Below are 27,689 nucleotides of genomic sequence, written 5' to 3'. Positions count from 1 at the left end.
TGTCTGGGGCCTGGGTGGGGAGTGAGGGTCTCTGTCCCAGTGTCTGGGGGGGGGGGGGGGGGGGCGTGAGGGTCTCTGTCCCAGTGTCTGGGGTCTGGGTGGGGAGTGAGGGTCTCTGTCCCAGTGTCTGGGTGGGGAGTGAGGGTTTCTGTCCCAGTGTCTGGGTGGGGAGTGAGGGTCTCTGTCCCAGTGTCTGGGTGGGGAGTGAGGGTTTCTGTCCCAGTGTCTGGGTGGGGAGTGAGGGTTTCTGTCCCAGTGTCTGGGTGGGAGTTAGGATCTCTGTTCTAGGGTCTGGGTTGGGAGTAAGGGTCTCTGTCTGGGGTCTGGATGGGGAGTGAGGGTCTCTGTCCCAGTGTCTGGGTGGGGAGTGAGGATCTCTGTCACAGTGTCTGGGTGGGGAGTGAGGGTCTCTGTCCCAGTGTTTGGGTGGGGATGAGGGTCTCTGTCCCAGTGTCTGGGGCCTGGGTGGGGAGTGAGGGTCTCTGTCCCAGTATCTCGGTGGTGCGTGAGGGTCTCTCGCCCAGTGTCTGAGATGTGGGCGGGCTTGCAGCATTTGAAGGCCCCGCATTGGTTGGCCGCCAGTGACCAATCAGTGGCGTGCGCGGTTTAATGGTGCGCAGGCGCACATGGGTTGGCAGCTGCTCGCGCCCGGCCGATGGGATTTGTTTTCGTTTCTCAATATCGCCACAGCAGGTGTTGACTTGTGAGTGGAGAGGGCGGTTCCTGATTCCGAGCAGTGTCTACAGGGATCGTCCTGCACAGCTGCCTCTTCCAGAGCAGGGTAAAGGATAGAGGTGGCGGTTAGGCCGGGGTGGGGTGGGGTTGGCGACGACCATGGTGATGGGCGTCAGGCAAAAAAAATAAAGGCCATGATCAGTTGAGCCCTCTTGTTGCATGATGTGCAGGTTAGGTGGATTGGCCATGCTAAATTGCCCGTAGTGTCCTAAAAAGTAAGGTTAAGGGGGAGTTGTTGGGTTACAGGTATAGGGTGGATACGTGAGTTTGAGTGGGGTAATCATTGCTCGGCACAACATCGAGGGCCGAAGGGCCTGTTCTGTGCTGTACTGTTCTAAATCTAAATGATGGACCTGCTCTATTTCTGTACATATTTATGATATGGGCAGTTGTGGTGAGTGCATAACATGCCAATTGCCAAATCCTCAGCCGAAAGGATGTTTAAATTGTAAGAGAGAGCATATAACTTAAAGTCAAAGTCTACAAAACTGCAGAATGCAAATTGCTGACAAATGAGAGTGGTAAAGAACAATAAAATCCAAAAATGAGAAAGTACGAACCGCAAAAAGGAACCTGAAAAGAAACCCAAAGGAAATAAGATCATCTCAAATGTTTATGATTTGGGGAACAGTGCACAGAAGTGATGTGGTGAGAAAATAGGGGAGATATTGGGTGCAAGTCACCCGAAAAATTACGATGTCCAGTTTCGGGTACGTTAGGTGGGGTGTTTCTCGGCAGCTATAATGCTGAGAATGACCCTGCTATTGAATGGCATTTTGCTATTTATTTGGGCCTTTAGGAATTTCTCACCGGCCACAGTTAGGCAGTTTTCCTTAACTTTGGAGCAGAGCTCAGCAGCCGGACCGTCTCCTCTCAGATCAGGGCACCATTTTGAACTGCTGCCCCAATCTCTGCTCTTCCCCACTCCTTCACCACCCCAAACTTTTCCAGAATGCTTAACCCTTCCTCTTGCCCCCCCCCGCCTCCCTCCCACACTTTTCATGGGCCTGGATTTGCAGGCCCTGACCCCTGGCGGTGCCAACCTGGTAGCCAGGCAACTTGACATGGCCTGGATGTCAGAGAAGTGCCAGGGTACTACCCTGCTGAATCCCCAACCACCTGGGAGGCTCCAATGGCCTGCACAACTCCTGAGGTGCATCACACCTGGTCCAGGATTGTGGAAACCAGTGCTAAATGGCACTTGGTTGAGGCATCGTAGGTGTGGCTGTTGCCCGGCTGCATAAGGCATTGGGGTGTTAATGGCTCATTTTTATATCATCTGGATTACGCCCAGCGATGGGTGTAGTGAGTCAGGTGACTTGTGATTGGCCTGGCACGAAGCCCAATTGGGGTGTCTACCAGGATTCAACGGAGTCGGATGCAATGTGTTCACTGAATTGCGCCTATTGAGTAATTACTTTGTAACAGGAGAGGAAGAGCTGAACATTCCAAGGACATTGAGATTGAATCAGAGAGACTCAACCAAAAATAGAATGGTCAAAATAACAGTAATGATGGAAACTGAAAGGTCTGAAGGTGGATAAACCACCTGGACCAGATGGACTATACTCCAGGGTTCTAAAGGAGATAGCTGAGGACATTGTGGAGGCATTAGTGGTGATCTTTCGGGAATCACTGGAGGCAGGCAAGGTCCCAGAGGTGTGGAAAGTGGCTAATGTAACACTGCTGTTTAAGAAGGGAGGGAGGAAGAAGACGGGAAATTATAGGTCGGTTAGCCTGACTTTGGTCATTGGTAAGAGTCCATTATTAAAGATGAGATCACGGAGTACTTGGAAGTGTATGATAAAACAGGACTGAGTCAGCACGGCTTTGTCAAGGGGAGGGCACGTCTGTCACATTTGTTCGAATTCTTTGAGGATGTAATAATAATCTATTTATTGGCACACGTAGACTGTCATTAACACTGCAATGAAGTTACTGTGAAAAGCCTCTAGTCGGCACATTCCGCGCCTGTTTGGGTACACAGAGGGAGAATTCGGAATACTCAACCAGGCCAGGAATTGAACCCGCGCTGCTGGCCTTGTTCTGTATTACAAACCAGCTGTCTAGCCCACTGAGCTAAACCAGCCTTGTAACAAGGAAGTTGGACAAAGGAGAACTAGTGGACATGATCTATCTAGATTTCCAGAAGGCCTTTGACAAGGTATAGGAGGCTGTTAAATAAGTTAAGAGCCCATGGTGTTAAGGGTAAGATACTGGGATGAATATAGGATTGGCTGACTGGTAGAAGGCAGAGAGTCGGTATAAAGTTTTCAGGATGGCAGACAGTGATTAGTGGTGTGCCTCAGGGGTCTGTACTGGAACCACAACTTTTCACAATTTCCATTAACGATTTGGAAGAAGGAACTGAGGGGACAGTTGCCAAGTTTGCAGAGGGCCGGGTAGTATTGAGGAAGCAGGAGGGCTGCAGAAGGATTTGGAGAGGGTAGGAGAGTGTGCAAAGAAGTGGCAGCTAGAATACACTGAACCTGAGGGGCACCAATATCCTGGGGGGGAGATTTGTTAGTGCTCTTTGGGGGGGTTTAAACTAATTCAGCAGGGGCATGGGAACCTGGATTGTAGTTTTGGGGTACGGGAGATTGAGAGTATAGAGGTCAGGAGCACAGACTTGACTTCGCAGGAGGGTGCCAGTGTTCAGGTAGGTGGTTTGAAGTGTGTCTACTTCAATGCCAGGAGTATACAAAATAAGGTAGGGGAACTGGCAGCATGGGTTGGTACCTGGGACTTCGACGTTGTGGCCATTTCAGAGACATGGATAGAGCAGGGACAGGAATGGTTGTTGCAGGTTCCGGGGTTTAGGTGTTTTAGTAAGCTCAGAGAAGGGGGCAAAAGAGGGGGAGGTAGATAGATCGAGATAGAGAAATACAGCACAGAACAGGCCCTTCGGCCCACGATGTTGCGCCAAACTTTTGTCCTAGGTTAATCATAGAATTTTGGACAATTTTTCATGGCCAATCCACCCAAACTGCAAATCTTTGGACTGTGGGAGGAAACCGGAGCACAGGTGTGGCGCTGCTAGTCAAGGACAGTATTACGGTGGCGGAAAGGATGCTAGATGGGGACTCTTCTTCTGAGATAGTATGGGCTGAGGTTAGAAACAGGAAAGGAGAGGTCACCCTGTTGGGAGTTTTCTATAGGCCACCTAATAGTTCTAGGGATGTAGAGGAAAGGATGGCGAAGATGATTCTGGAAAAGAGCGAAAGTAACAGGGTTGTTGTTATGGGAGACTTTAACTTTCCAAATATTGACTGGAAAAGATATAGTTCGAGTACATTAGATGGGTCGTTCTTCGTACAATGTCTGCAGGAGGGTTTCCTGACACAATATGTTGACAGGCCAACAAGAGGCGAGGCCACATTGGATTTGGTTTTGTGTAATGAACCAGGCCAGGTGTTAGATCTGGAGGTAGGTGAGCACTTTGGAAACAGTGACCACAATTCGGTGACCTTTACGTTAGTGATGGAAAGAGATAAGTATACCCCGCAGGGCAAGAGTTATAGCTGGGGGAAGGGCAATTATGATGCCATTAGACATGACTTAGGATGTGTTGGTTGGAGAAGTAGGCTGCAAGGGTTGGGCACACTGGATATGTGGAGCTTGGTCAAGGAACAGCTATTGCATGTTCTTGATAAGTACGTACCAGTCAGGCAGGGAGGAAGGGGTCGAGCGAGGGAACCGTGGTTTACCAAAGAAGTGGAATCTCTTGTTAAGAGGAAGAAGGAGGCCTATGTGAAGATGAGGCATGAAGTTTCAGTTGGGGCGCTTGATAGTTACAAGGAAGCGAGGAAGGATCTAAAGAGAGAGCTAAGATGAGCAAGGAGGGGACATGAGAAGTCTTTGGCAGGTAGGATCAAGGAAAACCCAAAAGCTTTCTATAGGTATGTGATGAATAAAAGAATGACTAGGGTAAGAGTAGGGCCAGTCAAGGACAGTGGTGGGAAGTTGTGTGTGGAGGCTGAGGAGATAAGCGAGATACTAAATGAATACTTTTCGTCAGTATTCACTCAAGAAAAAGATAATATTGTGCAGGAGAATGCTGAGACCCAGGCTATTAGAATAGATGGCATTGAGGTGCGTAGGGAAGAAGTGTTGGCAATTCTGGACAAGGTGAAAATAGATAAGTCCCCGGGGCCGGATGGGATTTATCCTAGGATTCTCTGGGAAGCCAGGGAAGAGATTGCTGAGCCTTTGGCTTTGATTTTTAGGTCATCATTGGCTACAGGAATAGTGCCAGAGGACTGGAGGATAGCAAATGTGGTCCCTTTGTTCAAGAAGGGGAGTAGAGATAACCCCGGTAACTATAGGCCGGTGAGCCTAACGTCTGTGGTGGGTAAGGTCTTGGAGAGGATTATAAAAGATACGATTTATAATCATCTAGATAGGAATAATATGATTAGGGATAGTCAGCATGGTTTTGTGAAGGGTAGGTCATGCCTCACAAACCTTATCGAGTTCTTTGAGAAGGTGACTGAATAGGTAGACGAGGGTAGAGCAGTTGATGTGGTGTATATGGATTTCAGTAAAGCATTTGATAAGGTTCCCCACGATCGGCTGTTGCAGAAAATACGGAGGCTGGGGATTGAGGGTGATTTAGAGATGTGGATCAGAAATTGGCTAGTTGAAAGAAGACAGAGAGTGGTAGTTGATGGGAAATGTTCAGAATGGAGTTCAGTTACGAGTGGCGTACCACAAGGATCTGTTCTGGGGCCGTTGCTGTTTGTCATTTTTATAAATGACCTAGAGGAGGGCGCAGAAGGATGGGTGAGTAAATTTGCAGACGACACTAAAGTCGGTGGAGTTGTAGACAGTGCGGAAGGATGTTGCAGGTTACAGAGGGACATAGATAAGCTGCAGAGCTGGGCTGAGAGATGGCAAATGGAGTTTAATGTGGAGAAGTGTGAGGTGATTCACTTTGGAAAGAATAACAGGAATGCGGAATATTTGGCTAATGGTAAAATTCTTGGTAGTGTGGTTGAGCAGAGGGATCTCGGTGTCCATGTACATAGATCCCTGAAAGTTGCCACCCAGGTTGATAGGGTTGTGAAGAAGGCCTATGGTGTGTTGGCCTTTATTGGTAGAGGGATTGAGTTCCGGAGCCATGAGGTCATGTTGCAGTTGTACAAAACTCTAGTACGGCCGCATTTGGAGTATTGCGTACAGTTCTGGTCGCCTCATTATAGGAAGGACGTGGAAGCTTTGGAACGGGTGCAGAGGAGATTTACCAGGATGTTGCCTGGTATGGAGGGAAAATCTTATGAAGAAAGGCTGATGGACTTGAGGTTGTTTTCGTTAGAGAGAAGAAGGTTAAGAGGTGACTTAATAGAGGCATACAAAATGATCAGAGGGTTAGATAGGGTGGACAGCGAGAGCCTTCTCCCGCGGATGGAGGTGGCTAGCACGAGGGGACATAGCCTTAAATTGAGGGGTAATAGATATAGGACAGAGGTCAGAGGTGGGTTTTTTACGCAAAGAGTGGTGAGGCCGTGGAATGCCCTACCTGCAACAGTAGTGAACTCGCCAACATTGAGGGCATTTAAAAATTTATTGGATAAGCATATGGATGATAAGGGCATAGTGTAGGTTAGATGGCCTTTTGTTTTTTTCCATGTCGGTGCAACATCGAGGGCCGAAGGGCCTGTACTGCGCTGTATCGTTCTATGTTCTATTATGCATTCTGGTAGGAAGAATAGAGGCATAGACTATTTTCTAAATGAGAAAAGGCTCAGGAAATCAGAAAAACAAAAGGACTTGGGAGACCTTGTTCACGATTCTCTTAAGGTTAACGTGTAGGTTCTGTCGGCAGTAAGGAAGGCAAATGCAATGTTAGTATTCATGTCCAGAGCACTAAAATACAAGAGCAGGAGTGTTTTTATCATAGATTATCATAGAATTTACAGTACAGAAGGAGGCCATTCGGCCCATCGAGTCTGCACCGGCTCTTGGAAAGAGCACCCTACCCAAGGTCAACACCTCCACCCTAGCCCCATAACCCAGTAACCCCACCCAACACTAACGGCAATTTTGGACACTATGGGCAATTTATCATGGCCAATCCACCTAACCTGCACATCTTTGGACTGTGGGAGGAAACTGGAGCACCCGGAGGAAACCCACGCACAAACGGGGAGGATGTGCAGACTCCGCACAGACAGTGACCCAAGCCGGAATCGAACCTGGGACCCTGGAGATGTGAAGCAATTGTGCTATCCACAATGCTACCGTGCTGCCCTGTGAGGCTGTATAAGGCCTATTTGCCGTATTGTGAGCAGTGTTTGGACCCAATATCTAAGGAAGGATGTGTACTGGTCTTGGAAACAGTCCAGAGGAGCTTCACAAAAATGAGCCCTGGAATGAACAGTTTGTTGTATGAGGAATGGTTGAGGACCCTGGGTCTACTCGTCGGTGTTTTGAAGAATGAGGGGGGATCTTATTGAAACTTGATATTGCGAGGCCTGAATATAGTGGACGTGGCGAGGATGTTTCCACTTGTAGGAAAAATGAGAAACCAAGGGCACAGACTCAGACTGAAGGGATGAACCTTTAAAATGTAGATGAGGAGAAATTTATTCAGCCAGAGGGTGGTGAATCTGTGCAACTCTTTGCCGCAGAAGTAGGTCAAATCATGAATGTTTATAAGAAATGAAATGAAATGAAAATCGCTTATTGTCACGAGTAGGCTTCAATTAAGTTACTGTGAGAAGCCCCTAGTCGCCACATTCCGGCACCTGTTCAGGGAGGCTGGTACGGGAATTGAACCTTGCTGCTGGCGTGCCTTGTTCAGCTTTAAAAGCCACCGATTTAGCCCAGTGTGCTAAAGCAGAGGCAGATTGGTTCTTGATTAATAAGGGGATATGGGGTTGTGGGTAGAAGGCAGGAGAATGGGGATGAGAAACATATCAACCAATCTGGTGAATTGGTGCGAAGACAATAATCTCTCCCTCAATGTCAACAAAACGAAGGAAATTATCATCGACTTCAGGAAGCGTAGTGGAGAACATGCCCCTGTCTACATCAATGGGAACGAAGTAGAAAGGGTCGAGAGCTTCAGGGTTTTGGGTATACAGATCACCAACAGCCTGTCTTGGTCCCCCCATGCCGACACTATATTAAGAAAGCCCACCAACAACTCTACTTTCTCAGAAGACTGAGGAAATTTGGCATGTCAGCTACGACCCTCACCAACCTCTACAGATGCACCATAGAAAGCATTCTTTCTGGTTGTATCACAGCTTGGTATGGACCTGCTCTACCCAAGACTGCAGGAAACTACAAAATATTGTGAATGTAGCCCAGTCCATCAAGCAAACCAGCCTCCCATCCATTGACTCTAGCTATAATTCCCGCTGCCTCAGAAAGGCAGCCAGCATAATTAATGACCCCGGACATACGCTCTTCCACCTTCTTGCGTCAGGAAAAAGATACCAAAGTTTAAGGTCATGTACGAACCGACTCAAGAACAGCTTCTTCCCTACTGCCATCAGACTTTTGAATGGATCTACCTCGTATTAAGTTGATCTTTTCTCTACACCTTGCTATACCTGTAACATTATATTCTGCAGTCTCTCCTTCCTTCCTTATGTACGGTATGCATTGTTTGTACAGCATGAAAGAAACAATACTTTTCACTCTATATCTAATACATGTGACAATAATAAATCAAATCAAATCAAATGGCTTAATTCTGCTCCTGTGTCTTATGGCCTTATAAAAATAACGGCACTCAGATATGAGGGATCTCCAGGAACAGATAATTTCCATCCCATTATTTAAAGGGATCTTGTGAGAACATTGCAAATTCCTGAATTATAAAATTCCAAATCTTGATCCAGGAATACTTCTTCAGATTGGAAAAATTGCCCATGTCACACTACTGTTTAAGAAAGTGGAGAGAGAGGAACTGAGTTATTAGCTTAACGTCAGTTTTTGGGGAATTATACTGGAGTCTACAGTTTAAAAAAATATAATTTTTATTGAAAAACTTTGTGGGGAGTCTACAGTTAAGGATATTGATTGAACACCTGGAAATTTTCAGCTGATCAGAGAGAGCGGCATGGATTTCATCAAAATCATATGAAAATTGATGACAGAAGGAGGTCACCTGTCCCATTGTCTATGCCAGTTGACAGTTACCCACCTTGAAGTGTATCCATAGCCCAGAAGTTCACAGCTCTTCCAAGTGGACATTCAAGTTAACTGTTCAATGTGGCGAGAATTTCTGCCTTTACCACCGTACCACTCAGATAGTGAGTTCTAGATCCTTTCCAATTTGATATATTTAAGTTAAGTAATCCATTTGACTCTCCTGTTTCAGGGAAAACAATATCCAATCTTTCCATTCAGTTACATTTTCCAGTCACTGCACTCTCTATAAATACAGTCATATCTTTCTTGTAACATAGCAGCCAGTCTATGTCATACTGTACCGAAGCTGCGATCTAATTGAGGTGATGTGTACATGCATATCTGTATACAACTGCACAAATATATAGAGTCATTTATCAATGAATGTCATCATGGATATGACCTCCTGCCAGTGTGTCGCGCCACACATGCATCACATGACTGATGCAACTCGACAGATGGTGGTAGTACGGATAGTAGGATAGTGCACGTTCAGTGTCTGCGTGGGTTTCCTCCCGGTGCTCCAGTCTTCTCCCATAAGTCCTGAAAGACGTGCTGTTAGGTAATTTGGACATTCTGAATTCTCCCTCTGTACCCGAACAGGCGCCAAAGTGTCACGACGAGGGGCTTTTCACAATGATCTGGAGACAATCTTTAGAGAAAGATATACAGCTTCTTGTTTGCATACAGCTCTCCAACTGAAAACAAAATCAAAAACAGAGCCACAAAGCAGCTTTTCAGCTCAAAATGAAAGTAAAAAGACAGAAAAACAGCCCAGCACCACCCACACAATGACATCACTGCAGCTATTTGATAAGCACCCATTTCTTAAAGGTACATCCACCTGACACCTCCCCCCAAGAACAAAAAAATCAACTTTAAGATGGTTTCATTTTTCACCTTTTCATTTTCTTTTAAGATCTATTGACCACCATATGAAGCTATTCTGTCATTTTCATTTTCCAAGCTGAACTGGGTATGTATTTCAGTGAAATCTTGATTGAGTTCACAGAATTATTTAATATGCTACATAATATTACCACTGAAAATGCACATGCCTTCTTCCTGGAAGAAGCATGGTCTTCTGCAGAACCTCAACAATAACTGAGATGACATAGGTACACTCAAATCTGTGTTCCCTTCTGGAAACTGTAAGACAACATTTTCTAAATATCTATTCGTATAAGTTGCCTGACTGTCGTGTTTGTCAAAGGACAAAGTGGGCACGATTCTTGGAAAAGATTTCTCAGTGCTGTAGTGAGTGGGAATTGCCGCGAGATTCCCGGCGCTAGGCCCAGTGAGACCGACGAGACTATTCAACGTTAATTGGGCCACTTAACGAGGTGTCACGGGCTTCTCACAGCAAATGAAGGCTCACCAGCTGATTCGCTGGCATCGCGCTCGTCAGCACCCCGCTAACTCGGTTGAGTAGCACTTAAGTAGCACTTGCTCAGCAAACCCCAGCCAGCTCGCAAAAATGGCGTCGAGGAAACCGGCCCCAAGGTTCGGGGATGCTGACCTAGGAAGGCTCCTCTGTGCCCTGAAGGCCAGGAGGGATGTCCTGTTCCCCTGAGGGTCCTGGAGGGTTAGCCATAGGGCAGCCACTGCTACCTGGGATGCGATGGCGGCAGCTATGAGTGCCGGGAGTATGACCAGGCGGACTGGACTCCAGTGCAGGAAGAAGGTCAGTGACCGACACCGCGCAGCACGAGTGAGTAGACACCAAGGCCCTCATCCCCCGACTTGTCCGCCCTCATGGGAATATCCATCCCCCAACTCACAAGTGGCCCCCAACCCTCCCTCCACCTCCCTCCTCCTCCAACCTCCCCTGAACTCTCCCTTCACGGCCCCCCTCCCACCACTGAAACACATGTGGCTAACGATGCCAGTTGCCCATCCTGGCGTGCTCCGCGAAGGTGCTGGGAATGACTGGCTGCCCAGGATGTAGCTGTCATGCAGACTCCCCGGGAAGCGTGGACACATGGGCATTATTTTCATCTGATGGTCGCACACAAGCTGTATGTTCAAGGAGTAGAACCCCTTTCTGTTAACGTCGGGCACCCCAGATGGCCGTGTGAGCGTAAGGCGACATGCGTGGCGTCTATGACCCCCTGGACCTGGGGCATCCAGGTGATGGCAGAGAAACCTACTTTACGGGCTTGTTGGGCTTTGTCCATGTCAAAGACGATATAGTTTTCCGCCCAGGCATTCAGAGCATCCGTGACCTGTCGGATGCACCTGTGGCCTGTGAAATACCACATGGGTCCCCACTCGAGCCCTGAAATGATCACAGATGTAAACGTTCAGGTCTGCAGTGACCTTGACGACCCCCGGGAGAGGGTGTCCTCCTCCTCCATGTGGTGCCAAGTCCGCAAGGACATGGCACAGGTGTTGCACTGTCTCCTTGTTGTGGTGGAGCCTGGGTTGGATTTGTTTGTCACATGTACCGAGGTACAGTGAAAAGTATTGTTATGCGTACAGTTCAGACAGATCATTCCGTACATGAAAAGAAAATACATAGGGCAAACATAAAATACACAAATGTAAATACAAGGGGCTGGTTTAGCACAGGCCTAAAGAGCTGGCTTTTAAAGAAGACCAAGGCAGGCCAGCAGCACGGTTCAATTCAATTCCCGTACCAGCCTCCCCTAACAGTCGCCGGAATGTGGCGATGAGGGGCTTTTCACAGTAACTTCATTTGAAGCCTACTTGTGTCAATAAGCGATTTTCATTACATAAACATAGGCATTGGGTGAAGCATACAGGAATGCCGTACTATTCAGTAGAGAAGATGTATGAAGAGAGCAGATCGGTCCATAAGAGGGTCATTTAGGAGCCCGGTAATAGCAGAGAAAAATCTATAGACAGAGCGTGCACACTGGAGACCAGTTGAGATAGAGCGCGCACTGGAGAGCATTTCTAGCGAGCATGCATGCTGGTCTGCAGTTGGAGAGAGCGCACATGCTGGAGAGCAGTTGGAGAGAGCACGTGCGCTCGAGAGCAGTTGGAGAGAGCACGTGCGCTCGAGAGCAGTTGGAGAGAGCACGTGCGCTCGAGAGCAGTTGGAGAGAGCACGTGCGCTCGAGAGCAGTTGGAGAGAGCACGTGCGCTTGAGAGCAGTTGGAGAGAACGCGTGTGCTGGAGAGCAGTTGGAGAGAGCACGTGCGCTCGAGAGCAGTTGGAGAGAGCACGTGCGCTCGAGAGCAGTTGGAGAGAACGCGTGTGCTGGAGAGCAGTTGGAGAGAGCACGTGCGCTCGAGAGCAGTTGGAGAGAACGCGTGTGCTGGAGAGCAGTTGGAGAGAGCGTGTGTGTTGGAGAGCAGTTAGAGATGGTGCATGCACTGGAAAACAGTTGTATCTGTTTTATTGTCACATGTACCAAGGTACAATGAAAATACTGTTCTGCGTACAGTCCAGACAGATCGTTCCATACATGAATAAAAACATAGGACATACATAAATACACAATGTAAATATATAGGCACAGACAACGGATGAGCCTGCGGAGTGCAGTATTACTCAGTAGAGAATATGTGTGAAATGATCAGTTCAGTCTATAAGAGGGTCACTCAGGAGTCTGGTAACAGCAGCAAAGAAGCTGTTTTTGAACCTGTTAGTGCGTGTTCTCCAACTTTTGTATCTTCTGCCCAATGGAAGAAGTTTTAAAGAATGAATAAGCCGGGTGGGCGGGTCTTTGATTATGCTGCCTGCTTTCCCAAGGCAGTGGGAGGTGTAGACAGAGTCAATCGATGGGAGGCGGGTTCACATGATGGACTAGGCTGTGTTCACGACCCTGTAGTTTCTTACGGTCTTGGGCCAAACAGTGTTGTAGTCAATATTTTTCCCACTTCTGGACTGTGATAGAAAGATTCAACAACGCTCGTTAAGAAAACAAAACTAAGCTTTATTTGTGAATTACAACTGTCTGCATGCAGAAATGGCTGAAACTTGGAGTCGGAAAGCAGTCAAATACAAACTGCTGGATCCTCTCCAAGTCTGCGCTATTACAGACAAATAGGACGATATTTATACATTATAGAATCAAGATAACATGAATACAGCTTGGTCAGGAATTTGATCAAAAGTAAAACATAAGCAATATCATAAAACTGGCGTCACCTTGCTGACCTTTAGAGGACTCAGGGTCTCATATCCTTATCTTGTCTTTTGATCGCATGTTTAAGAAACGGAGCAGACTTGTTTAAGTATCCAAAGAGACGAGTTCTAGCTTATCTTGCGTATTTAGACTGCTCTGGGGTATGACGACTGAGTTTTATCCGAGTTTAGAGTCAGCAAGTTTTCGGGTCAAGTTGACCTTTTCTGCTTGTATTTGTGCCTTAGGTTATGCGAAGTCAGTTTAAATTTCATTGTACCAAGAAACTTGACTAGTTTTCCCATCATGCCATTATTTGCTTCGCACAACACCACATTCCCTCCTTTTGTCATATCATGACAACTAGCTAAATAGGTATATCCATGATTCGATTGAAAATGCATTTACACAAGCAACCAAGCAATCCTATCCCTAGTAGCATTAGTAGTAGTAGAATGAAGGCCTTAAAAATACAGTCAAATAATCCATGACCCAACTACCCTAGCCAACCCGGCGGGTTATAGTCGGGTTCACTGCCAATCTCTTGAATTTGAGGAGCCTTTCTCTCAATATGCTCGGCCAGGTTAGTGATATTTTCAGAGCCATCTGGAATATAAGTACAGCACTCCTGACCTACAATAGTGCACGTTCCTCCCTGCGAGGCTAACAGATAATCCAAAGCCAGTCGATTTTGTAATGCCACGGTCCGGACAGCCACTAGCTCAGCTGAGACCTCGGCCGTACTTCAGAATATTCTTTATTGCGATCGGGGCCGCTCTTTAGGTATTCCAAAGAAACACCTCTGAGAGTGGCAAAGTCTTGCTCAAAGCATCCCTTTTTTATATGTTTCTTTAAGGGGTTGTCTCTTGCACTCACTTGAGCTTGCCCACATTACAAACCATAGATTGGTTATTGCAATAGTTCCAGTACATGATTTTACAGACTTTGAGGTTATCTATTGGCACATGATAATGTAGCAGTTTTAGCTTAATTAACAAGTGTTAGCTATAGTTGCAAGCGGCTCCCACATTTCATATCCTGTCATCCGGCCATGCGCCTTGTTTCTCAAGGCTGTTTGGCTTATAGTCATGAGTCGGCTCACGACTTCAAATATCACGCCCTTATCTGAGCAAATTCATTCTCCTTCAATGGCTTCAATAACACATTCCTCTACTTTGTGATTTTCCACTAATGTATCCCGGTCATTCTGGCTCTTTCTAGCTATTAACCCTTGCTTCACATCCTCATTCCCCCCTTTGATCATTCCATGATCACACAGCCCTCAGGGACTTACTTATCCTTGAGAGTCTGAGGAATTCCTCCGGGAAATCATCCTTTGGCCCTACGTCCTCATACACATTTTCAGCACTTACTAAGTCCTGCTGGTCTAACTGGGAAAGCCGCTGCAGCATCTGTGGCATCACAGAGGCGCCTAAACGATTACAAAAGCATTTAACACAGGTTACAATAATACACAGCAAAATGCAAATAGCGATAAAAATAATAAATCCATGAAACAGATAGGTGGTCCAGGAGCTAGACCACAGCCATCCCCACCAGTCGTCTGAGGAGGTCTGGCGGAGTCTCTTTACCCCATCCCTAATGTGGTCCACTAGGTGAGTAATGTTCTCCGAGCTATCAGGGATATAAGTACAGCACTCAGAACCCACCACAGTACATGCACCTCCCTTGCTGGCGAGGAGGTAGTCTAGAGCCATGCGGTTCTGTAAGGCAACCGTCCGAACAGCTACTAACTCTGCACTGAGCTCACTGAGTCCTTCCGCGGTATCATTGGCCACCTGTTCCAATATATCTCGGAGCTTGGTGTCTTTTTGGAGAGATCTAATACTGCCGAACTGCGGCCAAAGGACAGTAGCTATTACCTCCCAAGGCACAAGGGACCTAGTGGTTCGGGCATGGGGATGGTTGGATAGGTCTGTATAATGGGTGATACCAGGGACTACAAAGCCCATATAGCAAGAACCCGACCAATTTTCCGGCAACCAGGGATATGCTTTATTTCCGCATATAAAATAGGTATCATTGTACGAGGTCAAGTTCCCCTTGGCATCCGTCATCATGATTCTAGTCGGTTCCCCCCTCCAGGGGCCGCCACTAGTATGGTTTTCTATTGCTGACCAATTAAAGGTGAACAAGCCTTTTTGTGTAAGATTAGTTATGGGTGGTTGCCAAATCAGGGTCTGGTTACATTGGCTAGCACCTACCGGGTGGGTCCCATTGGCATCATCCTTCTTAAAACATATACTGCCTTTTGGAAATTTAGCATACTTGGGGAGGATCAGGTAGGGCGGCTGTCGCGTTACATTAAACTTCGGCCACCACCATCCTTGAAACCTGTTCATATTGAACCCGGCCGATTGCCAATCTATCATATCTTGTGTATCATTATCAGAATCGGTGTGATTATGTCGTAAAGCCCATTCTGCGACCTCCTCGATCAAATAGGAATGAGGGACCAAAGGAATACCCCCATGGGCATGGCTAGGAACATGCGTACATACACAACAAGAAGAGACATTCAATTTCTTTGCGTAAGTATAAGACATAAACAGGAATGAATTCACAGTCACATGGTGCGTTGCCCGCTTCCTCCTGGTAGGCGGGTTAGTATGGATAGTCTTACATGCAGGAACTCGTGGCCTGCCTTTCCTCGTACACCGGTAGTCCCACCGGCAAGCGTAGCGATCGCAGGTCAGGGATCCGCGGGTAGTCGGGAACCGAGGCTTCTGCTCGTCTTGATGACTGATGGTGGTGCAGGTGTCTACCGGGTCGCCGTCCACAAGGTCTCATCTGTGGTGCTGTTGGCACAGCTAAAGGTGTCCTCACGACAAAGGTGCAGAATCCTGCTGGGTCTACATCGCCGGTCTCGAGCGGTCGCACACAGTAGTGTGCTGACGAGGATCGCGAGGACAAAAGAGCAGCTTCATCGTGGGGTCCTGCTCCTAGTCCGAGTAAGGTCGTATGTACCTAAAACTTAAAACGAGAGTTAGTGATCATGCAAACTTTATTAGTTTACAATGGTGCATGTGGATCCATGCGTTACGTCCTTCAACTTTGACTGCTGTGGGGGTGGTTAGGAGAACTTGAAATGGTTCCTCCCAACGCGGTTCCAACCCCTTCCGTGTCCAATTGCGGATCATCACATGATCTCCTGGTTGCACAATATCGGAGCTGGCCAAGGGTGGCACTTCCTCTTGTGCGGCACGTACTTGTAAGTGGAGACTCTTTAATACTTTAGTTATATAATTGGCCATTTCTGTAGTCATGTGGGTGGAACTGGATGTCTCGGGATGTATGACAGTCCCAGGGGGTGCGAAGGGGTCTTCCGTACAAGATTTCAGCGGGGCTCAATCAAATCTTTCCCGCAGGGGTGGTTCTGATCTGGAAAAGTGCAATAGGTAAAAGTTTGAGCCAGGTGGCTCCGGTCTCTGCTTGTAGCTTAGCAAGTTTGGTTTTCAGAGTCTGGTTAGCTCTTTCCACTATCCCAGCTGCCTGGGGTCTGTAGGTGCAGTGTAACTGCTGTTTAATTCCCAGTTGAGTGCAGAATTCTTTATTGATCTGTCCCACAAAGTGAGGTCCATTACCAGAGCTTAAACGATAGGGAATTCCAAATCTTGATACAATTTCACGCACAAGAACTTTTACTACAGTTGAAGCCTTATTATCTACAGTAGGATAGGCCTCTATCCATTTACTAAACACATCAACAATCACTAATACATGCTTATAACACTGGCATCTTTCCAACTCAATGTAGTCCAGTTGCAGGGTCTCAAAGGGACTCTCGGGCAATGGTGTTTTCCCCTGCTCGAAGGGGAAAGCCTTTCCAGGGTTATACTGCTGACATATCAAGCAGCGATTGCTGAATTGTTGGGCTATCTCCTGCAGTCTGGGATGCCACCAGGTTTTTAACAAGATATCACCTGTAGCACGTGCACCACAGTGAGTTGCAAAGTGTACACATTCGGCCACCCAGGCTGCCAAAGCATCGGGCATACATGTCTGCCCTGCTGGGTGACCCACAGCTTACTTTCTTTATCATATGTGTACATCCCAATTCTTTCCCATAACTTTTTATCGCTAGCAGGTGCGTCCTCCTGTAGCTGGATTACGTCAGTAATGGTCGGCATAGGTTTTCAGAGGGAGACTTGCTCTTTGAGCTTTTAGTCTGGCTCATCATTTTAGGCACTACCATGGCTTTTGACTTTGAGGCTTCTTTTGCTTGGTGGTCAGCCTGCCTATTTCCTTCATCTACTGGAGTTTTTCCTTTCGTATGGGCAGTACACTTTATCACTGCTACCTTTTCTGGGAGCATAAGAGCTTGGAGTAACTGGGTCACTAGCCTGGATGGGAAATTGGTGGTGCCAGCGGATGTTAAGAATCCTCTGTTCTTCCATAATTGTCCAAAATCATGTACGACTCCAAAAGCATATCTGGAGTCTGTATAAATATGACTTTTTTTGTCTGCTCCTAGTGCGCATGCCGCGTATTAATGCGAACAATTCTGCTTGTTTGGCCGAGAATGGAGATTCAAATGCTGCTGATTTTACTGTCTATCCAGTTTCAAATGCTGCTGATTCTACTGTCTCCCCACCTGGTTGACTATAGCATATCCCTGATAACCGCTCCCCCCTTTCACCGATGGAAGCACTTCCATCTGTGAACATGGTCAGGTCTGGGTCGTTAAGAGGGTGAAAAATTCAAAACTTAAGATTTGTAAGTTCCAATTAAAATGCATCTTCAGCTGTGTGGACTTTTCATTACTTTATCAGAATTAAAAGGGCCAGAGCTCAGGCAAACCAGCATGGGAGTGTCAAGACATCTTCTGGATTACACACAAAAGCTTGTTGAAAGGGTTAATTTTCTTGCAGAGACAAAACAGGGGACGTCTAGTGGGTGGATAAATGGAATGAGTGCCATTCGCATCTTGAACGTTTTTTTATATTTTTCACTCAAATGGACTGGGAGTAAAAGTTGCAGTGCTGCCAAATTCCCATTATCAAGTCTTTCAGCAAACACTATGTTATTGAAACTCTGAGTGAACCAATTTTGCGTGGCATGATCATGGACATATTTCATTTACCCATCTGTTGTTTATAAGTAATTCTGCAATCTCATAATTAACACATCTGCGTTGTGAGACAGGTTAGTTTCTCCCTACTGATGTTATTTTGTGCCAGGGCAGTTTTAACCTGAACTAATGAAACACCGGCTTGATCATATTTGTCATATGTATTTCAACTATCCTAACCTCCACTGAACACCATAAAACTAATATTTTCTTATTCTTACATATGTGATTTTGCACCCTGATTAAAATTCCTTGTGTATCAAAATTACCCTGGAAATGCCAATGATAGCCTTTGAAAAGAAAAACTTGTTAACTGTACTCAAACTATAATCTTTAAAGGCAATGCCTAGACAATTTGAAGCTTTCAAGTAATCACAGCTCGTAACAAAATTTTTAAAGTCAAGGTCTGAAGTCAAAGTCTGAATACAGAGACAGTGAATAGTTCAGAACAAAGTTTAGATGCCTAAAACTCTCTCTATAGATGCCTAAAACTACCTCTCTCTCTCTCTCTCTCTTGCTCTGTCTATCTCTCTACGTAACTCTGTCTGTCTCTGGAACTCGTGTCGCTCCTTCTCTTTATCTAACTACCCCTCCCCGTCTCTGTCTCTCCCTGACTCGCTCTCTTTCGCTCTTCTCAACTTTTGCTGTCTCTATCAGTCCCTCTCTTTGTCTCTGGCTCTCTCTCTCTCTAACCCTCGTACTCTTTCTCTAAAATGGAGCTCAATTAAAATACTGAACAAAATTTTCATTCTCCTTCGAAAACTTTATCTGTGTCATCCATTTAAGTTAATTTCCACTGATTAATTTTAGAGGCTTATCTATTCTTAGAGACGTACATGTCTTTGTGCAGATGATCTGCTTGCTGAAATGGTTAAATTTTGTACAGAATCAAAGTGGTGGAGAACTTGGCATGATGCCATCTCCGTCCGCTAGCGACCTTGGACATTTTCCATCTTTTCTTTCAATTTTCAATGTTCGTTATTTAACCGGTTTTGGAAAGAGACATTACTGGATGTTTATTTTTCTTTTATTTCAAATGAGTTGAATTACTGCTGAATTTATCTGGACGGCTTGAAACGATCTGAAGTTATTCTCGACATGTATCCATTGTTAAGTTTGTAACCGTAATCTTGTATTGATTTCCCTCCCCATTTTTTCGTTTTGGGAGGGGGGGGGATTAGTCATCCTCAGATATTCCTGAACAAAACTAATTGAGTGTTTTAGCCCCTTTCAGATCTTTTTGACTTCACTTAATTTGATTTTTTTTTTCCTCCTTGAGACATTCCGGGACAGTCGTTAGCCGTAATTGTTGGCAGTTTTGTGAGGTCTTTACGCTATCTTTACCCACTTTATTGCTATGCTCAAAGGAGTTAGAGCTCAATTCCTTTAAACCAGCCTGTCTTCCAAATGGTGTGAAGGTTTAATTTATGTCATTTGTGCTTCTAACTTTATTTGTCTTATCTTTACTTCTGTGTATCTCACCATTTTTCTCTGTTCCACAGAAATCACACCCATCTTTGATCATTGTTTTTTTTCAGAGAATTTTGCTCTTCAAAAACCAAAATTTTAAAAAACTGACTCTTTACTCATTTGGCCTTGATACCAGATTTATTGGATGTTACTTCACCGTCTGTCCGCCTTGCCGAGTGATTCTAATTTTTGGCGGTCAAAGGTTTGACTACTCGCCTTGTCCACCGGCTCAAGCGGCGTCCAGCTCAGCAAATCCTTCCAGACTTGCACTAAATGTTAGGGGTGAAAATATTCTAACGAAGGCCTGAGTATCAGTAACAAAGCAGTTTATTATGTCAGAATTCTGGGAGATAAGATCTGTGGACTCCGCAGTCCCTGACAGCACCTTATCCCACTTAAGCTTAAGCTCACATGGATTAATATACAGATTCAAGGCGGATAGCCTAATGACTTGGATCTTTTCCCATATGTGCATTCCTCTTCTTTTTTTTTAAGACCTTGGCTGTTTTAACTATTCCTTTCTCTGTCAATTTTATACCAATTTTAATGCATTAGTTTTCCACCAGTGGCCATTTTTCTTCACCTAAATTTTAATGCAATTCTCCTGACAATTGTCTCAGTTGCTTGGAATATTCCGGATATTGTTCACACAAGGTTTTTTTTTAAAATAATTTTTATTGAAATTTTTCGATACAAACATTTACCCCTACTACATTTTAAATTATAACACAACAAATCCCCCCTGGAAAATCCTCCCCACGCCCTCCCCCGCGCGCACCCCCCCCCCCCCTCCCCCCCCCCCCCCCCCCCCCCCCCCCCGCGCTACCAGTCTAGCAACCAAACCGTTTTTTCCCTCTCTGCCGATGGCCTCGGGCAGTCATTGCCCGCGACCCCCCGCTGACGTGCTCCCTTCGTTGCTATCCCCCCCCCTCCCTTTCCCCCCCCCCCCCCTTTCTCCCCGGGTTGCTGCTGTTTCGGCCTCCAGTTCCTATCTCTGATCCAGAAAGTCAAGGAAGGGCTGCCACCGCCGGAAGAACCCCTGTACCGACCCTCTCAGGGCGAATTTGATTCTTTCCAATTGGATGAAGCTTGCCATGTCGTTTAACCAGGTGTTAACGCTTGGTGGCCTTGTGTCCCTCCACTGAATCAAGATCCTTCTCCGAGCTACCAAGGACGCAAAGGCCAATATTCCGGCCTCCCCTGCCTCCTGTACTCCTGGCTCCACCCCAACCCCAAAAATCGCTAGCCCCCACCCTGGTTTGACCCTGGTTCCCACCACTCTCGATACCGTCCCCGCCACCCCCTCCCAGAACTCTTCCAGTGCCGGGCACATCCAGAACATATGTACATGGTTCGCAGGGCTTCCCGAACACCTAACACACCTGTCCTCACCCCCGAAGAACCGACTCATCCTAGTCCCCGTCATATGGGCTCTGTGCAGCACCTTAAATTGGATGAGGCCCAACCTTGCGCACGACGACGACGAATTGACCCTCTCTAAGGCATCCGCCCATGTCCCATCTTCTATCTGCTCTCCCAGCTCCGCTTCCCACTTGTCTTTCAGCTCCTCTATCGATACCTCCTCCACCTCCTGCATTATTTTGTAGATGTCCGAGACCTTCCCTTCTCCGACCCAGACCCCTGACAGCACCCTATCACTCACCCCTCTATCGGGAAGCAAGGGAAATCCTTCCACCTGTCGTCTGGCAAATGTCTTCACCTGCAGGTATCTAAACGTGTTCCCCGGGGGGAGCTCAAATTTCTCCTCAAGCTCTCCCAGGCTCGCAAACCTCCCCTCTATGAACATGTCCCTCAGTTGCCTGATGCCCGCCCTGTGCCAGCTCTGGAATCCCCCGCCAGTGTTCCCCGGGACAAATCTGTGGTTCCCTCTCAGTGGCGCCGCCATCAGACCCCCCACTTCCCCCCTGTGTCGCCTCCACTGCCCCCAGATTTTCAGGGTGGCCGCCACTACCGGACTCGTGGTATACCTTGTGGGGGGGAGCGGCCATGGTGCCGTTACTAGCGCCCCCAGGCTTGTATTGCCGCAGGACGCCCTCTCCATACGTTTCCAAGCTGCCCCCTCCCCCTCCATCACCCACTTGCGCACCATCGATGCGTTCGCCGCCCAGTAGTATCCGGAAAGATTGGGTAGCGCTAATCCTCCCCTGTCCCTACTCCGTTCCAAGAAAATCCTTCTCACTCTAGGGGTGCCATGTGCCCACACATAGCCCATAATGCTGCTAGTTACCTTCTTGCAGAAGGCCCTGGGGAGAAAGATGGGCAAGCACTGAAACAGAAACAAGAACCTCGGGAGGACCGTCATTTTGACTGACTGCACCCTCCCTGCTAGCGACAGCGGTACCATGTCCCACCTCTTGAACTCCTCCTCCATCTGCTCCACCAGCCTTGAAAAGTTCAGCTTGTGGAGGGTCCCCCAGTTCCTTGCCACCTGCACCCCCAAGTACCTGAAGCTCTTTACTGCTCTCTTAAAGGGGAGCCGCCCAATTCCCTCCCCCTGATCTCCCGGGTGTATCACAAAGACCTCACTTTTACCCACATTTAATTTATATCCCGAAAAGTCCCCAAACTCCGCTAGTATTTCCATTACCTCCGGCATTCCCCCCTTCCGGGTCCGCCACATATAACAACAAATCATCCGCATAGAGTGATACCCGATGTTCCTCCCCACCCCTTGTCAGTCCTCTCCACCCCCCTGAACCCCTCAGTGCCATCGCCAACGGTTCGATCGCTAATGCAAATAGTAAGGGGGATAGGGGGCATCCCTGCCTGGTACCTCGATGGAGCCCAAAATACTCTGACCTCCTCCCGTTTGTAACCACACTCGCCATCGGGGCCGAATACAGCAGCTTCACCCACTTGATAAATCCCTCCCCAAACCCAAACCGTTCCAGCGTCTCCCACAGGTATTCCCACTCCACCCTATCGAATGCCTTCTCCGCATCCAGTGCTACCACTATCTCAGCCTCCCCCTCCACTGCTGGCATCATAATCACATTCAACAGTCTCCGGACATTTGTGTTAAGTTGTCGTCCCTTTACGAACCCCGTCTGGTCCTCATGGATTACCCCTGGCACACAATCCTCTATTCTGGTTGCCAGGACCTTTGCCAACAGTTTGGCATCTACATTCAAGAGGGAGATAGGCCTGTAGGACCCGCACTGTACAGGGTCTTTGTCCCGCTTCAGGATCAAGGAGATCAGGGCCTGTGACATTGTCGGGGGCAGAACCCCCCCCTCTCGCGCCTCATTGAAGGCTCGCACCAGCACTGGACCCACCAAGTCCACATACTTCTTATAAAATTCCACCGGGAACCCATCCGGCCCCGGCGCCTTCCCCGCCTGCATCTGGCCTATCCCTTTAACTAGCTCCTGCAGCTCTATCGGCGCCCCCAGCCCCTCCACCCGTTCCTCCTGGACCTTTGGGAACCTCAATCTATCGAGGAAGTTCTCCATTCCCCCCCTCCTCCTGGGCGGCTCAGACCGGTACAATTCCCTGTAGAAATCCCTGAAGACCCCGTTCACCTCTTGCCCCTTCTGTACTACGTTCCCTCCCTTCTCTCTCACTCCCCCAATCTCTCTGGCTGCATCTCGCTTGCGCAGCTGGTGTGCTAGCATCCTGCTCGCCTTTTCCCCGTACTCATAGACCGCGCCCTGTGCCCTTCTCCATTGCGTCTCCGCCTTCCTAGTGGTCAGTAGGTCAAACTGGGCCTGTAAACTGCGCCGCTCCCTCAACAGCCCCTCCTCTGGTGTCTCCGCATATCTCCTGTCCACTTCTATAAGTTCCCCCACCAGTCTCTCCCTCTCCTGCCTCTCCTTCCTTTCTCTGTGTGCCCTTATGGAGATCAGCTCTCCTCTGATCACTGCTTTCAGGGCCTCCCAGACTACCCCCACCTTCACCTCGCCCGTGTCGTTCGTGCCCAGATATCTCTCAATGCCCTTCCGGACCCTTCCGCACACCTCATCGTCCGCCAGCAGCCCCACATCCAGGCGCCACAACGGGCGCTGGTCCCGTGCTTCCCCCAGTTCTACCTCTACCAGTGTGGTGCATGGTCCGAAATCGCAATGGCCGAGTACTCCGTGTCCTGCACTCTCGAAATCAGCCCCCTGCTCAGTACAAAAAAGTCTATTCTGGAGTACACCCTGTGGACGTGGGAGAAAAAAGAATACTCCCTCGCCCTTGGCCTGCCAAATCTCCAAGGGTCTACCCCCCCCCATCTGCTCCATAAACCCCCTTAGCACCTCTGCCGCTGCCGGCCTCCTATTCGTCCTGGAACTCGATCTGTCCAGCCCAGGGTTGAGCACTGTATTGAAGTCCCCCCCCATGATCAGGCCCCCTGCCTCCAGACCCGGAATGAGGCCCAACAGGCGCCTCATAAAACCCGCGTCATCCCAATTCGGGGCATACACATTCACCAGCACCACATTCTCTCCCTGCAGCCTACCCTTCACCATCACGTACCTACCCTCCTTATCTGCTACCACCTGCGCCGCCACGAACGACACCCTCTTTCCACCAAAGTCATGAATCGGCTCACGACTTCAAATATCACTCCCTTATCTGAGCAAATTCATTCTCCTTCAATGGCTTCAATAACACATTCATATACTTTGTGATTTTCCACTAATGTATCCCGGTCATTCTGGCTCTTTCTAGCTATTAATCCTTGCTTCACATCCTCCGATACGAAGCTGAAAATTTAGTCATGTCATAGCCAGCAGATCTCCATATTTCCATATTCCCCCTATCTCCCCTGATCCCTGTTTGATTTTGTAGTAAAATCCATTCAACTGTCTCTGCAGTATGAAAGGGGAGGTATTAGAGAGGTATTCCTTCCCTCGAATGGACGGGGATGTGGGTACAAACCCAACACTTATATTAAATTTTTCGGCATAAAGATATGACATATGTAAATAGGTATTGGAAGGCAGGTCTCGTTTAGTTCGTTTTTTTACTACCGAGTGGCTATTAAGGCTAAATAGTCCAGAGAGTCCAAAAATTATACTGAAGATCTTCGTCCTGTGTTCTCGTCTGGGTTGGAGACTATCTTCTTGCAATCGGATAGATGTATCCAACTGGAACGTCCTTCAAGCTTGACCGAAGTTGGTGTTGTCAGTAGTATGAGGAAGGGTCCGCTCCAGCGTTGTCCTAGTTTCTTTCTGTCCCAGTTTTTCACCAACACGTGGTCTCCGGGTTTGATCACTGGATATCGAGGGACGGCTGTCCCTGTCGTTATTGGGAGATGTGCCTGTTTTACCTGTGAGTGGAGAAACTTCAGAGAAAGTGTTAATTGCTTCAAATAGCTCTGTATTTGTTCCCCCATCACATGGAGGTCTACTCCCTCTAGGGGTTTTTCATGGGCATTCCAGGGAGTCCTCATTGGCCGACCATAGACTATCTCTGCAGCTGAGAGTCCGGTCCGCGAATGGGGAGTCACTCGCATGTGAAACAGTGCCAAGGGTAATACTTTTAGCCAATTTAACCCAGTTTCCTGCTGCCTGCGGGTGATACATGCAGTGCAGTTGCTGTTTAATTACGAGTGCTTCGCACAATTCAGTATTGATCCTAGCTACAAAATATGGTCCAATGTCTGAGCTCACCATTTTGGGTACCCCAAAATGAGGAATGACTTCTGTTAACAACAACTTCACTACTGTATGTGCTGTACACTTAGTGGTGGGGAAGGCTTCATCCATTTACTAAACACATCGATTATTACTAAACAATATTTATAGCACTGTGCTTTTGGCAATTCGATTAAAAATCAAGCCGTATACAAGCAAAAGGGCCATCTGGCAAGGGAGTGGTTCCTGGAGGGCATTTAATACCTTTACCCTTATTATGTTTCATGCAAATGACACATCGATCCAGCCGCGTTTGCGCTGCTGTATTCAAATCTGGGTGCCACCAAGTTTTTAGGAGTAGCTGTACCATTCCCTCCTTGCCAAGATGGGTACAAGAATGCAAATAATCAACAAGTACCAGCAATAAAGAATTCGGAATACAAACTTGACCAACTGGAGTAAGCCAGAGGTCTCGTGTTAAGGAGTGTGAACACCCCATTGACTTCCATAGTGTTCGCTCATAATCAGAGGCGTCCCTCTGTAAATTTTGAACTTCAGTTATCTCTGGCATGCCCTTCGTCCTTAATGCAGGTACCTGGTTTAGAGCCTGATTAGCCCCACTGGGAACAATGAAAGAGGTTGATGAAGCTGCAGCTTTAGCAGCTGAATCAGCAAGGGCATTCCCTAATTGAACAGGAGTGTCCATCTTCGTGTGCGCAACACATTTAATAATTGGCAATTGACGGGGAAGCTGAATAGCATCGAGGAGATTTTTAACCCAAAGAGCATTTTGAATGGGAATTCCCGCAGAGGTGAGAAAGCCTCGCTGTTGGCAGAGGCGCCCAAAATCGTGGGTCACGCCAAAGGCATACCTAGAATCAGTGTAAACATTAGTACTTTTATCTGTGGCTAAAATACATGCTCGAGTAAGGGCGAATAGCTCGGCTTTTTGTGCAGAGACAGGGGTCTGGAAGGCTGCTGCTTCCTGCATGTCAGTGTCGGCATATCCCGACTGTGGGATGCCAAATGGGGAAATGGAGGAACTGCCATCAACATTAAAAATTAGATCTGGATTATCAATAGGGCGATCCGTTAAATCCGGGCGAGGTGCGGTAAGGAAGTGATTCAGAAGCAAACAATCGTGTGGTGGGTCCTCAAGGTTATCGGGGGGCTGTTCGAGGAACGCAGCAGGATTTAAGGTTGAACAATAATGAAAGGAGAGGTAGGGGTTTTGCAATAATGAAACCTCATAGCGGCTCAAGCGCGCTTGAGTCAGATGCTGGGTTTGCTGAGACGTTAGGAGAGCCACAATAGAGTGCGAAGTATGCACTTGCACTGGCTGGTGAAGCGCCAGATTAGAGGCTGCCTGTGCTAACAAACGGACAGCCGTAAGAATTTAGGTACAGGGAGGTAGACCGCAAGTTGCAGTATCTAATTTCGTAGAATAGTAGGCTACCGGGCGACGCCGGTCACCGTGTTCTTGTGTAAGAACACCAGTGGCACATTTATCAAGAACATTAACGTACAGCTGAAAGGGTCTGTCATACAGAGGTCGTCCTAGCGCTGAGTAATGAAAGATTGCTTTGCTGAATCAGGTAGTTCAAACTTAAGAGCATTTTGAGAGGAGTACGGAGGTAATTCTTTAGTATGTACAGTAACATTCGGAATCCATTGTCTGCAAAAGTTCACTAATCCTAAAAAAGCTCGCACCTGCTTGGGTGATGTAGGAAATGGGGTCTGCAGTATAGGAGTAATGCGTTCTTGAGTAAGGGAGCGATCAGTAGCACTTATTAGGACACCCAAAAATTTGACCTGTCGTTGGCCTTTATGAACTTTAGTGGGCGGAATCACATATCCCCATGAGTGGAGACGGATGAGCAGGTAAAAGGTGTCACGTTGGTTAGCAATGAAATCAGGGCCATACCAGGCTGTGATGCAACCAGATAGGATGCTTTCGATGGTGCATCTGTAAAAGTTGGTAAGAGTCAATGTGAGCATGCCGAATTTCCTTAGTTTCCTGAGAAAGTATAGGCGCTATTGTGCTTTCTTGGTGGTAGCGTCAACGTGGTTGGGCCAGGACGGATTGTTGGTTATGTGCACAAATAGGAATTTGAAGCTGTGAATCATCTCCCCCTCGGCCCTGTTGATGCAGACAGGGGTGTGTACAATACTTTGCTTCCTGAAGTCAATGACCAGCTCTTTAGCTTTGCTAGATTTAAGGGTGGGATTGTTGTTACACCACTCCACTAGGTTCTCTATCTCTCTCTCCTGTATTCTGACTCATTGTTGTTCAAGATCTCACCCGCTACGGTCGTGTCATCAGCAAACTTGTAGATGGAGTTGGAGCTACATTTTGCCCTGCAGTCGTGTGTGTACAGGGAGTATAGTAGGGGGCTAAGTATGCAGCCTTGGGGGGGGCCTAGGTATTGAGGACTATTGCGGAGAAGGTGTTGTTGTTTATTCTTACATATTGTGGTCTATTGGTCAGAAAGTCGAGGGTTAATTTTCAGAGTCCTAGCTTTTGGAGCTTTGATATGAGCTTGGCTGGGATTGTGATGTTGAAGGTGGAGCTGTT

At 47.4% G+C, this 27,689-nt stretch overlaps 1 protein-coding gene across 1 annotated transcript in view; it reads left to right on the top strand.

Moving 5' to 3' along the window:
* The first annotated feature begins 648 nt into the window (after positions 1-648).
* LOC119970933 (low choriolytic enzyme-like) overlaps positions 649-27,689 on the top strand; it is a 104,309-nt gene continuing 77,268 nt past the window's right edge. The window contains exon 1 of the mRNA XM_038806043.1: positions 649-781. The gene's annotated coding sequence lies outside the window, so the exon portion shown is untranslated. The remainder of the gene's footprint in view (positions 782-27,689) is intronic.

This window comes from Scyliorhinus canicula, chromosome 9, assembly GCF_902713615.1.
Source record: "Scyliorhinus canicula chromosome 9, sScyCan1.1, whole genome shotgun sequence".
Taxonomy (NCBI): domain Eukaryota; kingdom Metazoa; phylum Chordata; class Chondrichthyes; order Carcharhiniformes; family Scyliorhinidae; genus Scyliorhinus; species Scyliorhinus canicula.
This window is presented reverse-complemented; position numbering and strand designations above follow the sequence as displayed.